The following is a 17,617-nucleotide window of genomic DNA, read 5'->3' as shown; positions in this document are numbered from 1 at the left end:
TCGTCCCCTTCTCCTAGTGCCCTCAATCTTTCCCAACATCAGGGTCTTTTCCAAGGATTCTTCTCTTCTCATGAGGTGGCCAAAGTATTGGAGCCTCAGCTTCATGATCTGTCCTTCCAGTAAGAACTCAGGGCTGATTTCCTTAAGAATGGATAGATTTGATCTTCTTGCAGTCCATGGGACTCTCAAGAGTCTCCTCCAGCACCATAATTCAAAAGCATCAATTCTTCGGTGATCAGCCTTCTTTATGGTCCAGCTCTCACTTCCATACATCACTACTGGGAAAACCATAGCTTTAACTATACGGACCTTTGTAGGCAAGGTGATGTCTCTGCTTTTTAAGATGCTGTCTAGGTTTGTCATTGCTTTTCTCCCTTCATGGATCAATCCCTTGTCGTGGCGAAGGGGCTTGAATAACTCAGAGAAGCTATGAGCTATGCCATGCAGGGCCACCCAAGATGGACAGGTCATAGTGGAGAGTTTTGACTAAATGTGATCCACCTGGAGAAGGAACTGGCAAGCCACTCCAGTATCCCTGCCAAGAAAACTCCATGGACAAAGACAACAGGCATTTTATATCCTCTGTAAATTGACAGCATTCAGGCAAACAGGATGACCAAAGGAAGTAAATAGTTAATAGTAAATGGGCTCATTTTAGGTACCACGTGTGCTTTGGCACAACCCCCTACATGTTCTGTTAGAAACTTACTTCTGAGCGAAGCACCATGTGAACTACTTCCCAAGGTCAAGCTCAAGTGCAGGAAGTCTCCAGCTGATAGAAGTATATAAGAAAACCAAAAGCGGCACAGGCAGGAGAATAAGAACTAGCAATGAGGGATCACTCACCTGCAGCTTTTCTCCCTGAAGCATTAATAGAGATCTGCAGGAAGCTAGTGAACTTGTTTGGGATTCTGGTCTGCATGAGGCTTTTGGAGTGCTGCATCACTTTATTTGCTTTCAAAGCATGATAGCACATGTGTTCTGCAAGTAGAAATGGTTCCCTTGGCTTTTAACCAAATTTAAGCAGTTAAGGACAATAAGCAACCACTTTTCTGAAGTATCACATTCCACATGATTGCCCAGACTGAGTGAAATCGTACCCATATTCAATCATTTCTTTTATATACATGGAAAAGCCACTGAACGACCTTTTCATATCTTACAGTACATCTAAAAACATTTTCTTCACCATATTCGCAAGCCAGTCTTTCAGCTGTGAAGTATTGACTACGTTTAACTAGATTAACAGCATTTGCCAACAATTTGTGATCTTGCTGTTAATTGGTTTCAAAATTCTAGGTAACTCAAAGCAAAGGAGATTTCATCAAGTACAAGTTATCACATTCAAATGAAGGGTTTATTCATAGTCTTGCTTTTAAATCATTTAAAATATGTTTCATGCTCTCCATTTCCACCTGCAATTGGATGTTTCAGGGCAATTGTGATAGAAACTTTGTAGTTTTGTAATATCTGCTTGTTTGCAAATATGCAGGGCCTGATGGTGCAGAGCAGGGGGGGGGGAGCCTGTGTCCCTCCAGACATCGTTCTGTCATACTTGACGGAAGGCACCAGCTGGTGTCATGGACTGGCTGGACGCAGAGGAATGACCGTTTCCCCAACATAAAAGGGGAGGCGCATTTTGCGTGGTCGCATGCAGCCCCCCCCCCTGGGCAATTTGCGGTCTCTGGTGGCGGATGGAGGCATTGGGCGGAATCCTTTAATCATTTACATAAAGGGGAGGGGCGTGGGGGCGGTGACCCCCGCCCTATTACGGCGGCGATAACAGGGTTCCCGTAAACGGGGCACGGGGGGGATGTGGCGATGCCAATTGGCTGTTATTGCCCTCCCCTTCCAGCGGCGGTGATCGAGGGGGGCAGGCTATCTGCTTGAACATATGTTCTCCAGAGTTAGTCCAACCCCCACACATGCTGGACAACCCTGAAGATCACCCCACCCCCGGCTGGGAGCTGGGAGGGATATACGCCCAATGCCTGCACCAAGGTCTTCCTACATCTGAATTTTAATAAAGTTGTGGCCAATTTTAATCCCATAAATACATGGTCTTGTGTCATTATTCCGCTCGGGGCTGCCCTGGGGACTGGGGGGGGGGGGACTCCGCCTGACTGCGCAGTGATGGAAGGCACCAGCTGGGAAACCCCCAAAGGAAGAAGACTCACAGCCCGAGGATTGGTGGTGGGATGACAATGCGTGAGAAGACAGGGAAGAGGAGGTGCTGGAAGCTGAAGAGGTCACAGGGCTTAGTGAGCTGGGAGGGCTTGTGGCAGAGAGAAGCCCATAATTAATCCGAGGGAGAAGCTGAAGCAGGAGAGGAGAGAGGCCAAGAGGCGAGAAGAGGCGCGCTGCTGAAGAAGCCAGGGAGTCTCCCCCTCCTCCTGTGACCAGCTCCCCTCCCCGCAGGTCTCCCAGAACCAGAAGAGGCATGAAGCAGGAGGAGCAAAGACAGACACACAGGCATAGTCTCTGATTGTCTGGGGCGGGGGGGGGGTGGAACCCTGGAGAGGAGACATAGACAGCTGTGGGAAGGTGGGGACTTTTAGTCTCAGCAACTGATCCACGGGGACAAGACCTACCAGGGTTGAGTTCCTGTGCTCATTAGGCCTCCACCAAGTCTGTGCAGATCCTGTTCTTGCTAATAAAGAGTTAACTTCAGTGTGCACTGTGTGAGTGATTTACTGCTGGCTTGCTCCTGTTAGCTGGCTAGACTGATGGAAACCGGAGCCCCACAGCTTCTGGGGGACCACCAGTTTCCCATTCTTAATGCAGAGATTAGGCAGACATTTTAGCAAGCAGCTCAAGGCAGTATCAGTTCCCTGAGGGCAGCAGGATTAATCAGCCCCCAGCCCCAAGGCTGCTTCTTGCATGCTCCAAAAACTGTGATTCCCCCCCCCTTTCAGCAGCTTCATTCAAATAAAAGCTCCCCATTTCTCCCCTCTTGGTGCACACTTTCTAAGCAGATCACTTGAGCTTCTCCAGAAAACCCATTTATTGAGCATCACCCTGACCGGCTTGCACAAAGCTTACACTGTTAGATGATGTCTGATATTTATTGAGCATTTGTACTAAATTGTTTATGGAGAGGTTATTTGACAATGGTCATTCATCTTGATTTGCTTGCGTAGTGGTTATTCATCTTTCCATTATTCCCTGAAATTTTTAGTGTTTTTCCCTCTCCCTTTCCTAACTGTAAAATGTTTGGCTTTTTTTTAGTGGATTTTTTTTTTTTTGCAACAAGGGTGCTTTAATTGCTCAAACTTACAACAACAAATCTGTTTATTGTGAGGACCATGCCTGTACACAAATATCAACACAACAATAATTAAAAATATTAAAATTCATTGCATACTACCTATCCCAACAAAACCTTCATCCCACAAAACAGGAAGAGAAGGAAAACAAGCAATGAGTTAAACAGACGATGAAGGGGTCTTTACATTGTCAATTTTCAGCATGTAAATTAATTCCTCCCACACAATACTGACAGTCTGTAGGTGATCCTACTCTTAGTCCTCAGCCCAGCAGGGAAATGTAACCTGCATTCCATTTTAAAATGTAGCAAAGTAGGCCTTGAAACTGCAAACAATTTTGGATGCCTGTAAACTAGGCAAAGCCAAAACACTTTGCAAAAAGAGGTAAGAAAATAATAGCCACAGCTACAAAAATCATTCAAAACCAGGATGCTTTTAGTTCTGAGTAAGTGCTATTGTCCAATCAGCTGAAAAAGTAGCAATACTTGTAGTTAGGCAAATATTATGGAGAGATTTACATATTGGCTGTATATTTCTCCTCCTCCAGACAAATATTCCTTTTCACCACAGAGCACTGAAACAGCTGATATAGAGATAAAGTTGCATAATGTTTGCAGTTGTGCATGTGTGTGTTATATAAATGCCGTTTTGGTTAGTTTACAGAAGGATGTAGAATTGCCAGTACGGGTTCGCTATTTTTTTTATTTTTAAAAAAAGCTAAATAAATGTGAACTGACTTCTGTGACAGCTGTGTGTCCATTCAATAGTGCAAGGAAATTCATGCAGTTGCTGGTCTGTGACTTTAGATATTTCCATATAATCATATATTCCTTTCCTTTACATTATTGAATCCCGGAACAGTGATATGTTTGAGCACATGCAAACTAGAATTTACTCATTATTAAGTGTCGTTACTGCCATCAAGTGAAGAGATGACCACTCCAATCTTTGGTTCAGCTGATCATTAAGATGTTAGGAGGCCCTGATATTTAGAAGATATTTGCTTAAATGTGCTCAGTGGTAGTTAATAGCTACCGGTACATAAAAATGGGCTGGATAGAGGACGAGATCACTCTTCTGCCAGTGAAATGTATGTAGAAGGAGAGAAACAGTCTGGAATGCGTTTATTTCTTTGTTATTTTAAAAGATTCGTATACCATTTAATTGAATAAAAAACCCTAATTGAATAAAAAAACTTTGCATAAGACAAATGGAGCTAGCAAATGAGACTCAAATTTGAATCTTGCAGTTTGTCGCCTGCTTTTTAAGAAAACTGATTCTGCTTCAAAGACAAGTTCTGTATTTGTAAATGAATAGGTATCACAAAAATATACCCAATGATCTCTCCGCACAAGCAGACTGACTATGCTAACGGTTCTTCTCTCTCTCCAAAAAACTTCCTACTGCATTAAGCCAGTGGCAGATTTATGGTCTGTGGTTCCCTTAGCACAGCACTTTGGGGGGTTATGCAAACTGAAACGTAGTTATCCTTTGAAATTTACACTCATCCAAATTTTTCAGTGCAGTTCTCCAACCAAACTGTGTTTACAAAAATGCATATTTTAGGAGGAAGTGTGCGTACAAATGAACATGAAAATAAATAAAAATAATTTTATTGTTTATACCCCACCCATCTGGCTGGGTTTCCCCAGCCACTCTGGGTGCCTTCCAGCAAAATATAAAACATAATAAAATGTCAGACATTAAAAACTTCCCTGAACAGGGCTTCCTTCAGATGTTTTCTAAAAGCTGTGTAATTCTTTATCCCCTTGACATCTGCTGGGAGGGCATTCCACAAGGAGGGTGCCACTGCCGAGAAGGCCCTCTGCCTGGTTCCCTGTAACTTTGCTTCTCGCAGTGAAAGATAACATGCACAAATGTGCCGTATTAGGAGAAATGGTTTGCAAGGATGTGGACCAAAACTGCATGTAAAAATGTGTTTGTAAGGAAAAATTCACACAAAAATACTGATGAATTTTCATGAGGATTTAAAAATAAAATAAAACTCAAATTGCGAAATGTGGAGAACTGAATTTAAAATGGGGGAAGTTCCAACTGAGATAATCAAAACTGACAGATCCTTGCACCCCTAGCTGTGACGGTGGGTGGCTGTAGCTGAATCCAGAGCAGGACTTTGTCTCCAACTTGGGATCCTTGAATTCAGTTGCTAGAAGGCCAGAATTCAAGGTCTGTGACCCACTTGTGACCAATCTAGAAGTTTTATATAGGCTGCCAATTGCAGAGATCAATGTTGTGTACTCTTTAGACATATTGTGTGTTTAAACAGACCCAGGTGAAACCAAGCCACACCCTCAAATGAAGTTCCAAACTCTGTGTCGTGACACATTAGTGTTTCAGCTGCAGTGTGGACTAGTCATGTTGTGCGGAGGCCTGATGATCATCTTCCAAAGCAACTACAGTGGTGCCTCGCAAGACGAAATTAATTCGTTCCGCGATTCACTTCGTATTGCGAAAATGTCGTCTTGCGAAGCGCGACGGAAACCAAAACAAAAAAAACAAAAAAAATGAAAAAAGGTTGTCTTGCGAAGCACGGCCATAGAAAAATTCATCTTGCGAGGCACCAAAAAAAACTGCAAACCCCTTACGTCTTGCGAGTTTTTCGCTGCGCGAGGCATTCATCTTGCGAGATACCACTGTACTCTATTCCGAACTTAAAAATGGAAAGCGTAATCCTGGTGGTCAACAAAAGAGGTTTAAAGACTGTCTCAAGGCAAATCTTAAAAAATGTAATATAAGCACCGGCAACTGGGAAACACTGGTCTGCGAGCGCTCCAGTTGGAGAACAGCCTTTACCAAAGGTGTAATGGGCTTTGAAGAAACTCGATCTCAGGACGCAAGGGAGAAATGTGCTAAGAAGAAGGCTCGCTTGGCAAATCCACACTGTGATCAACTCCCGCCTGGAAACCAATGTCCCCACTGTTGAAGGACGTGTGGGTCCAGAATTGGCCTCCACAGTCACTTACGGGCCCATTGTTAAAACCATGTTTATGGAAGACAATCTTACTCGTCTACGAGTGATCGCCAAAGAAGAAAAAAGAAGAAGTAGGTGTGTTGCACGAATGCTCCTCCCGGGGCTGGAAAGAGGTTAGTTTAATGTCTGGTTTGCTAGTAAAACTGAATTACTGTGTCGTGAAATGATGCACGTCTAAAAAGTGTGTCACCAATGTGAAACATTTGGAAAAACTCTGTCCTAGTACAAGGCCTGGAGTCCCTGACACACAAACAAGAGGACAGAGAGCAATGCAGAAATACAAAGGGTGACTAATGTCTATCTCACAGAGAGTCAGATATGACTACAGGTCAGATAGCAGGATAGGGCTCAAAGGCAGCTTATGGGGGCTACCTGTAAGGGGCTTAATGGATAGGTCGTTTGCTATCTTGACAGGCAAATTCAAAACATCTGTGCATGCAGATGTGGGTGGATGTGAACCATGCACAGATGCATGCGTGTGCGCACAGTATTTTTACTTCCCTCTCCTTATGTGGGGTTGTGGAAGAACTGCTCCTCTTCAGCCTAAAAAGATAAACTCACAAATTTCAGATCCCGATGTGCCATGAGCATAAATGATAAACAATATTTCTAAGACAACAACTAGCTTGTAATATACATTTCAGCCTTGCTTGCTTTTAAAAAAATACGTGGTTGCTTTTTAAAGTAGCTGAATCTTGAGTGACACATCCAACACTTTTCATTGATAATTTTTTTCTGAAGAGCAGGCATGACTTCATAGAAAGCAGTGTTTACTGGCTGTCATGCTGGAAAGCCAATCATTAACAACCTGTCAGTCAGGTAACTGGAAGTAGCAGTGATGTCAACCCTGATTACGTATACTGGCTCTAGAACAACATCTGCGTTTTTCTCCTCCATCTCTCCCCCTTCCTTGTTATCAAACCATTAGCATCTGTGAATGAAGTTTCATTTGTCAGTTTTAAACTCAACTGTTTGCTCATTTGTTTCACACCACCTGGAAAAAATGGGGCGCATCTGAAATAATTTAAAAACGGATCAAAGATTTCACAGGGTATGTTTTTCCTATGTTTGTGTGTTTTGTTTTGTTTGCTATATTGTTGTATTTTGTTCTTGCAAATCGACTGTTGTGGGAAGTGATTCACAAATTCAATAAACTATCCTACCTGTTTAAATAAAACTGCTAAGCAGAGCACAGCTTGGCAAGTTTGCTTCATGGAGAGCCATGGAGGGCCATTCCCAAACTATATGACTGCAAGTATCAGGGCCGGCTCATCGTAGACCCCCGGTGGCGCAGGGCACCATGGCGCCGGCCCGCCAGGAGGGCGCCGTGAGCTGCGCCCACCCGCTGGCTGACCGGTCCGCCGCGCAGCAGCGCCTGCCCGCCCGCCTGCCGCGCAGCAGCGCCTGTTGCACCCGCGCTGCGCGCGGCGCCCACCCGCCCACCGCGCTGGGAAATGAGGCGGGAGGGCGCCGGAGTGATCCGGCGCACCACGGCTCCGGGGGCGCTTAAGACGGCGCTGGCAAGTATTCTGTAGTGGGGGGGGACCTTAACACATCAGTCCTACGCATGTCAGCCCAGAAATAATTCCTCTGAGTTGAATGGCATTTTCTAGCAAGTAAATTATAAGGGAAGTGATAGTAACACACTATACTGCAACTAGTTCTGGGTGCCATTATACCCATCTCCTTCAACCATTTCTCAGAAGGCTTGGTTTCCAGACCCTTGATTTTCTTGGGCTGCCCTCTGCCCATGTTCCAGCTTATCAATAACTTTCTTAGAGGGCAGGCCAAGAAAATCAAGGGTCTGGAAACCAAGCCTTCTGAGAAATGGTTGAAGGAGAAGGGTATGCTTAGCCTGGAAAAGAGGAGGCTGAAACTTCAGATATCTTAAGAGTTGTCACATGGGAGATGGAGCAAGCTTGTTTTCACCTGCTCTGGAGGGCAGGACTCGAGCAAATGGATCCAAGTTAGAAGAAAGGAGATTCTGACTAAACATTGGGGGGAACTTTCTGAGAGTAAGAGCTGTGGACTCCCTTGGGAAGGTTGTGGACTCGCCTTCCTTTGATGTTTTAAAGCAGAATTTGAATGCCATTTGCCACAGATGCTTTAGTTGAGATTCCTGCATAGCAGGGGGTTGGACTAGATGGCCCTCAGGATCCCTTCCAACTCTACAGTTTTGTGAGTCTATGAAATGTGCATTCTCAGATGCAAAAATGTTGCCTAAGAACATCAAACTGCCTTAATGGATCAGGCCAAGGGCCCATCGAGTCCAGCATTCTGTCTCCCTCACTGGCTAGACAGACGCCGTGGAAAGTTCATAAGCAGGACATTGCCTCCTGTTGTGGACAAATAACCCCTCCCTGCCTTTTTTAAATGTGTCGTGCAGACATGATTATTTATAAAAGAAATTTTAGTATTTATCCAGTCCCTAAAAACTAAGTGCAGCACAAGGAGGAAAAATAGCACGAGGTCCTTGCAGGCTGGCTTAAAATCTAACAAAACACAAAAATTAAGAATAAGAAAGGATGGGAATGGGAAAGGAATGGATCCTGTTCACTGTTCCACAAGGGAAAATTCTGTTCCCTAAAATACCAAAGTATATTCAAGCAAGAACGGCGGCTGTTTTGTTCACAAGCAGACGAGGAAAAACATCTCAGAGGAAGATGTTAGCCTCAAATTAATTTCTGTCAGATTTGATTGAGGAACTCACGCACATATCTGCCCTTTGGATGTTTGTGGTCTGACTCTCTCTGAATGAGATTGGATAATCAAATAGACAGTCCTAGGATACACAGTATCAATTTCGCAGAAGAGAGGAAATAGGAGCAAAACTATATAACAGCAGTATAATGAGGGCAAGTGGGTTTTGCCATTGATAAAGTTGCATACTGTATTTTGATCTTTGCATGCCTTTTTCAATGGAAACTGCCTTTTTTTGCCTGAAAAAGTGCAATAAAAAAAGATACAAACATAATCTGTAGACTGTTCAAATGGTTCAAAAGCACACAGTCCTTTCCCAAATTACAATACATGCTGTTAATCTACTATTGTTAATCTACTAATTAACCCTTAAAGGTGGGGGGGGGGAGCAGCAACATTTTGTTGATGCTTCATCTGTGTGTGTGTGTGTGTGTGTGTGTGTGTTCTCAAACAACTCAATGTGGACCAAAGCAAGCAAGCAAGCAAATACCAGCTGACACTCCTGCACAACTCTCGCATTTCTCCCTTCCAGACAGCCACAGCTGCTAAGGCGCAGGATGGAAGCCACGACTGCAAAAATGTCTCAGCAGAACCAGCAAATGGTATGATTGACTGACCAAGAGCCGCTGGGATGCTGCCATGTATTTATCCTGCTTATTGGGAAGAAATAGCGTAAGGATATAAGAAGATCCTGCTGGATCAGGCCAGTGGGTAATCTGGCTCAGCATCCTGTTCTCAAAGTGGCCAACCAGATGCTTATGAGAAGCCGGCAAGTAGAGCTCTGGTCTTCAGAGGGATACAGCATTTGACAGTAGAGGCAGGAGCCCCTGAAAGCCTTTCCCTCCATGAATCTGTCTTCTACTCTTTTAAAGCCACCCAAGCCGTCAAAACAGGTCTTATGGTCCAGGCTAGGTGAATGACATAACAAAGCAGTCATGGAGCGGCCACATATTTCCTGCAATATTGTGTACATTTCAGATATACTTTTCTCTTTTATATATATATATAAATCATTTTTATTGAATTTTCCACTTTAACAATCCAATCAAATCACTTTAAATATTCCAAATTATACATATACGTAACAAATGATCCAAATATTCTGCCAAATTGTAGATTTTTTGGGGGACCTCCCATCATACCTGCCAAGTTGCTGTCCGAGAAATAAGGGACTGGGCCGAAAGTAGCAGACCGGAAGTAGTGCTGCCGCCATTTTGGAACTGGGCAGAGCAGCATCAAAAGTCGCTTCTGAGCATGCTGCGCCCAGTTCCAAAATGGCCGCCGCGCCAGAATAAACCGGGGGAAAACAAAAAATTCCATTTTTTCAGCTAGGAACAGCTGGAAAAACGGGGATTTCCCAGGGAATACGGGAGACTTGGCAGCTATGCCTCCCATGCTTCAAAGTTCAGAGGGCTCTAATCATGTCATAGTTCTACTGCATTTCATAATCATTTCCGGTGGTTCCTCTTTTTCTTTTGGTTGTTATCCTTCATTCTTTAGCAGCCTTTGAGTTGTTCCCACAAGTGAGTTAAAACAAACAATGATGTGTTTCTGTGTGGATTTTCTGTCTATGATACCCTTCCATAAGTTAGCAGTATCTCCTCACATGCTGGTATTTCTGCTGAAATGTCTTTTCACTGCTGGCAGCCACCATCTTCACATAGTTCCGATAAAATCAAATCTAAGTGTCCGCTCAATAATTTTCCCAAAGCGGTTGCATCAAATATTAGCCTTTCCAGGGGAGATTTACCAAATCAAACTGGAGGTACAACTATAATGACATATTAAAGGCTCACCCCCCCTATGTCTATTTATAATTTATAATTATAATTCAGATATACTTTTCTCATCTCTCTCTCTGTTGTCTAGGCTTCAAAAGAAACCTTTGGGATAGAGAAAAGAGTTATCCTTTGGGATAGAGAAAAGGACTTTTTAAAGTGTTATGATAGTGTTTTAAATGTATAGTGCAGATGGAGGCTATGCCTCAAAGTGTCCACACTTCATTGTGGCTTTTCACCCCTCTGTTGGTTGGATCAGGGCCTGATTTAGGTTTGATGAGGGACTAAGCTACTAAAGGTAATGAGGCCATTTAAATATCCAGCTGTCCTTTGTCAACAACAAATTGCCACTGTTTTTTGTGTTGAATATATGCTATATGGTAATTTATGGACCTAATAGGTATCTAAAGCCATTTGCACATGCAGAATGTAGGCACCCTATATATAGAAATGAGCAAACCAGTGATATTTTAGGGAGCAGGTACAGTGGTACCTCGGGTTACAGACGCTTCAGGTTACAGACGCTTCAGGTTACAGATTCCGCTAACCCAGAAATAGTACCTCGGGTTAAGAACTTTGCTTTAGGATGAGAACAGAAATTGCATGGTGGTGGCAGCGGAAGGCCCCATTAGCTAAAGTGGTACCTCAGGTTAAGAAAAGTTTCAGATTAAGAACGGACCTCCGGAACGAATTAAGTTCTTAACCAGCGGTACCACTGAACTTACATCATAGGAGCCTAAAGGTAAAGGGCCCCTGACCATCAGGTCCAGTCGTGTCCAACTCTGGGGTTGCAGCGCTCATCTCGCTCTATAGGCCGAGGGAGCTGGCATTTGTCCGCAGACAGCTTCCGGGTCATGTGGCCAGCATGACAAAGCTGCTTCTGGCGAACCAGAGCAGCGCACGGAAACGCCGTTTACCTTCCCGCCGGAGTGGTCCCTATTTATCTACTTGCACTTTGATGTGCTTTCGAACTGCTAGGTGGGCAGGAGCTGGGACCAAGCAACGGGAGCTCACCCCGTCACAGGGATTCGAACCGCCAACCTTCTGATCAGCAAGCCCTAGGCTTTGTGGTTTAACCCACAGCGCCACCTGGGTCCCATCATAGGAGCCTACACAACACAAAACACTGTTGCTGTATGATAGGTTTTGTTTTATTTGTTTTTTTTATCTTATATTTTGGAAATGTACATCCAGTTTTTTTTTCTTTTATTTTTTTGCCCCCCACCCCCAAGAGAGTGGGGCCCTAAGCTATAGCTTGTTTAACTTATATGTAAATCCGGCACTGGGTTGGATGATGACGACACAGGTGCTTGGGTAGCGCTCTATCAGTATGCACAGTGGAACCTCGGTTTATGAACACCTCGGTTTACGAATTTTCGGTTTACGAACGCCGCGGACCCATCTGGAACGGATTAATTCACTTTCCATTACTTTCAATGGGAAAGATCGCTTCAGTTTATGAACAGACTTCTGGAACCAATTACACCTATGCTTCGGGTTAAGTATGCTTCAGGTTGAGTACTCTGCGGACCCGTCTGGAACGGATTAATCCACTTTTCATTACTTTCAATGGGAAAGTTTGCTTCAGTTTATGAACGCTTCAGTTTAAGTACTCTGCGGACCGCCTGGAACAGATTAATCCACTTTCCATTACTTTCAATGGGAAAATTCGCTTCAGTTTATGAACGCTTCAGTTTATGAACAGACTTCCAGAACCAATTGTGTTCATAAACCGAGGTACCACCGTAATTGTTCTCTTCCTCCCCACGACTCAAACATTCTCTCTCTCCCTCCTCACAGGAAAACATGCAGACACACAAAGACAGCAACAATGTTTTGGTGGTTGTGTGCCCAAGGCAGCACTGTTTGGAAAGGCACAAGACTGAGTGAGCAGGCAGAAAAGGCAGCCAGGCCTGGTCATGAACTTCAGTAGGCATTGCCCATGTGCATATGTGGCTCAGCTCACAGGCAGCATCATTGCAGCATTTGTTTGAATGGGCAACAATCGAGTGCCAGGCAGAGGGGTAAGAAAGTGGCATTACAGAAACAGAATCATTAAGTTGGAAGAAAACCCAAGGGTCGTCTAGCCCAACGCCCTGCAATGCAGAAATCTCAGCACATGGTGCCCCACCCAGTTTGAAACTTTACAAATGTGCTAGCAGTTTTATTGCTACACCAATCCCTCTAATATAACCTGCCTCCCCAGGAATTGCAGAGGATGCTGTTCTGCTGACAATAATGAGTCAACTTCCAGTCTGATCAAATTTCTGTACATAGAATTGGACAACATTCCTAAGGATAAGGTTAGAGGTGTGTGTGTGTGTGTGTGTGTGTGTGTGTGTGTGTGTGTGTGTGTGTGTGTTTGTATGCTACAGCGGCCACCAGGATACTGGTGGCCAAAAATTGGAAGAGTGAGGAGATTCCCTCAATGTTAGAGTGGCAAACTAAATTTTGCGAATATATTGAACGAGCCAAGATGACAGCGTCAATCAGAATGCAATCAAAACAAAAGTTAAGACAGGAATGGAAATATGTTGAAGAATGTATTGTACAAAACCATTCTGTTAGAAATCTCTGGATAAGTATAGATTGAACCCATTAAGTTAAGAAGCTATGTTTTTAATAGATGAATGATCATTGTAATGAACAAAAATGAACACAATATTAGAGGGTTTTTTTAAGTAACAAGTTGGATATCACGCATGTGGGTGAGGGAAGTCACATGGGTATTTGGGTAAAAGGGGAGGTTGTCATAGGGTTAGATGTGGGGAATTTGTGGGGAAATAATCATAGAATCATAGAGTTGGAAGAGACCACAAGGGCCATCCAGTCCAACCCCCTGCCAAGCAGGAAACACCATCAAAGCATTCTTGACATATGCCTGTCAAGCCTCTGCTTAAAGACCTCCAAAGAAGGAGACTCCACCACACTCCTTGGTAGCAAATTCCACTGCCGAACAGCTCTTACTGTCAGGAAGTTCTTCCTAATGTTTAGGTGGAATCTTCTTAATATATGATATGTTATGTACAATGCTGAATGTGTATGACAATTAACATGTAACGTGAATTAATTTAAAATAAAATAAAATAAAGGAATTGGGCGAGGTGTGTGTGTCTCTGTGTGTGATATCTTGTCATTTGACCCTGGTCAGCCTGGTGCACTTGGGCACAATATTACATTGAGGGTGAAACCTCCCCCCCCCCCCCGTGACTGTTTTAAATGTTTGACACCAGCTTTTAATGTTCTTTTATTTTAAGTGAGATGCGATTTTACTGTAGTTTTCAACTTCCTTGGGGACCCTTGTTAGGTATCAAAAAGGGTTAATAAATAATGCAGCCTCCAACATTATTGCTTCTCCCTATCTTGCATGCCGCCATTATCAAGAATGACAATATTATGGGTGGCGCTGCATAATGGTAGCTGGCAAAAAGAGGCATTCCAATTGAAAAGGCATAGTATGGGGCTGCAGTTGTCTACTGAAATGCTATTTCTGTTTTCCTTTTTCTTTCCGTCACTCTGTTTCAGTTGATGTCCCATTTTCACCACTAGGGCCATGGCAAGAGAGCCCTCAAGACCAATCAAGGCGAATGGGCAGAAACGGAAAGCCACAAGCAATTTGTAGCATTTCACTGCCACATTAATACTGCTAATTGTAATTGACAGAGTAATTAAAACCTAAAGATATCCCAACAAAGCCACTTGCATAAGTGCAGTTGTGCTATGAAGGTGGCAGATCACACATTCTGTGTAATAGGATTACATTAGTTCTCTGCATTTTTGTCTCACAGAGGCAGCTGTCCTGATTATCTGCATCCTATTAACTTTGCTTTCAACAGCATCCAGATAAATAAAATACGTGGAAATCCCCTTAATTTAACAACTTTTGGAAAGGATGGACTCAAAGGGCTGAGTCCCAATGCATGATTTCTGGTACTTTTGGTACCATGCTGAATGATACCTTTTGGGTGGGCCATTAGTTCTTGTTGCCCAGTTAATAAGGTAGCATTGCTCCTCATCTACAACTAGCCCTGCCAACTGACTAGATTTCAGTTCAGTATGGAAAGTTCAAGGCTATGTTAAACAGATTGAGATTGAATCCCGACAAGACAGAAGTACTGTTTGTGGGGGACAGGAGGCGGGCAGGTGTGGAGGACTCCCTGGTCCTGAATGGGGTAGCTGTGCCCCTGAAGGACCAGGTGCGCAGCCTGGGAGTCATTTTGGATTCACACCTGTCCATGGAGGCACAGGTCAATTCTGTGTCCAGGGCAGCTGTTTATCAGCTCCATCTGGTATGCAGGCTGAGACCCTACCTGCCCGCGGACTGTCTCGCCAGAGCGGTGCATGCTCTAGTTATCTCTCGCTTGGACTACTGCAATGCGCTCTATGTGTGGCTACCTTTGAAGGTGACCCAGAAACTACAACTAACCCAGAATGCGGCAGCTAGACTTGTGACTGGGAGCGGCCACCGAGACCACATAACACCGGTCCTGAAAGACCTACATTGGCTCCCAGTACGTTTCCGAGCACAATTCAAAGTGTTGGTGCTGACCTTTAAAGCCCTAAATGGCCTTGGTCCAGTATACCTGAAGGAGCGTCTCCTCCCCCATCGTTCTGCCTGGACACTGAGGTCCAGCGCCGAGGGCCTTCTGGCGCTTCCCTCGCTACGAGAAGCCAAGTTACAGGGAACCAGGCAGAGGGCCTTCTCGGTAGTGGCACCCACCCCGTGGAATGCCCTCCCACCAGAGGTCAAAGAGAGCAACAATTACCAAACCTTTAGAAGGCATCTCAAGACAGCCCTGTTTAGGGAAGCTGTTAATGTTTGATGGATTTCTGTATTTTAATATTTTGTTGGAAGCCGCCCAGAGTGGCTGGGGGAACCCGGCCAGATGGGCGGGGTATAAATAATAAATTATTATTATTATTATTATTATTATTATTATTATTATTATTATTACTATGTTTTGCTGTTGTTTTTGAAGCTATGATTCTACTGAGGTCACAAGTATACAGACTTCAACAATATGGAGATGATACCCGGTTCTATTTCTCCATACCATCTGAATCAGATGAGGCTGTGAAAATTGTCTAGAGCAGTGGTTCCCAATTAGCTAAGAACTGTAGATCCCCTCTTTTTCAAAAGTCAAGCCATGGAGCCCCTACTTTTTTTAAAAAATGATATCGCCAAGAAAATCCAAGAATGAATTAAGGCTAAGTCTAATGGGGACTTATATTGGTTCCTTATTTACTAGGTATAAATCTTTGGTCTCTGGCATAAAATTCTTCCAGCTAGTTCTAAAAATTATAAAAAGGAGAAGATGAACAACAGAAGCAAATGTGTAGGATTTGGCACACATGGATTAATTTTGCAGCAAAAGATTGTTATATTTAAGAAATGCAAAGCTCTTGCCATATGCATTTAACCTACTAACATCACCGAGGAAAGGGCTGACATTCTGAGAATAGCATGGCTTGTTCTGACATCATTGTATTTCCATCCCTTCAGAAAGAGGAAAAATAGTCCCCCTAGTGTACTGTTGCTGTAAGAAGCAAGAGCACATCTGTTTTGATTCACCAAGGAGTACACTGCCGGGTTCTGTAAGAAGTTATAAGTAAGCACTTCAGTGGTAGCTCAGAGACGCTCAAGGAAACTCGACAACAGCTCCATCTGCATAGCTGCCAAGTTATCCATTTTTTTAAGGGAAATTCCCTTATGCTGAATAGGCTTCCTCATGAGAAAAGGGAAAACTTGGCAGCTATGCATCTGTTTGTCTAAGGGCTGACTGGTTCCTTTTTATTATATTGATATCAATATAATAAGACACACAGAAAAAGAAGAAAAACATAAATTGCATCCAAAAATGTTTACATTTTTTCCAAAAAAAGAATTCCCCTCTCATTTTAATAATCTATTCATTTTTTCATCAATATATCAAAGTGAACAGGAAACGAAGGACATTTTCACAACAAAGGCTTGATAGCTGAAATTTATTGTGATTTCTATCCCACTGCTATCTTGCAGAGCAAGTTTAACCCACACATAAAGATAATATACAAACCTGTGAGCATCAAAATTAAAAAAAACTTAAAATAATAAAATGATTCAACTAAAACACGTCCAATATGGTATTAACCATGGCAATTAATCTTTGTCACACATCTGAAATAGTGGGGCTAATTTATGTGACTATAAATTTTTCTGGAAAAAATAATGGGACATAATGGTAATGTGAGAGCAAGCCCCAGTAAGACCTTCCACATCTTCTGGGGGAAAAAAGGATTCAGATCATACTTGAGGATTGTTCATATCTCTGCATCACAGCTTTATGACTCAGTCACTTATTGTGATAATCATTATTCTTATTACCATAACACAACCTAAGGACTCAGACACATCTGTTGCTTCAGTCATTAAGGCAATCATGCAGACGGCCATTAAGAAATATTTCCACATAGGAATGAATGGCTTCACATTGCATGTGTAATGCTATTTTCCACGTGACATAAATGCTGCATGCAAATGAGGTGCTGCGGAGCATTGTGGGGCAGCGCTGTCTGTGCTTGCTGTGACTTGAAGGAGTGTGGGCAGAAGGTAGCCCGGGTCCAGGTCCAGGCTTCGCTGCCACCTCGCTTCAACCGAGCAGGTGGAGGCGGAGCACAGCTGGCAGCGTCCCTGCCTGTCGTGCCGCGCCCTCTGGCTGCCCACTGCGCCTGGCCCTTTCCAGCAGAGCACAAGGGGCGCAGGAGGGATCATGGTGCCACGGCGCCCAATACACTTAAGACGGCCCTGATCTAACCGCCACACGGTAGAAACATATGGAAATTTGACCAAAGACAATTTCCCCTGGCTTCCTTGTGGTGTGTATCTGTCCTATGCATGCAGT

The sequence above is a fragment of the Zootoca vivipara genome, chromosome 12 (assembly GCF_963506605.1).
Source record: "Zootoca vivipara chromosome 12, rZooViv1.1, whole genome shotgun sequence".
NCBI lineage: Eukaryota > Metazoa > Chordata > Lepidosauria > Squamata > Lacertidae > Zootoca > Zootoca vivipara.
The sequence above is the reverse complement of the archived record's forward strand: the minus strand, read 5'-3'. Positions refer to the sequence as shown.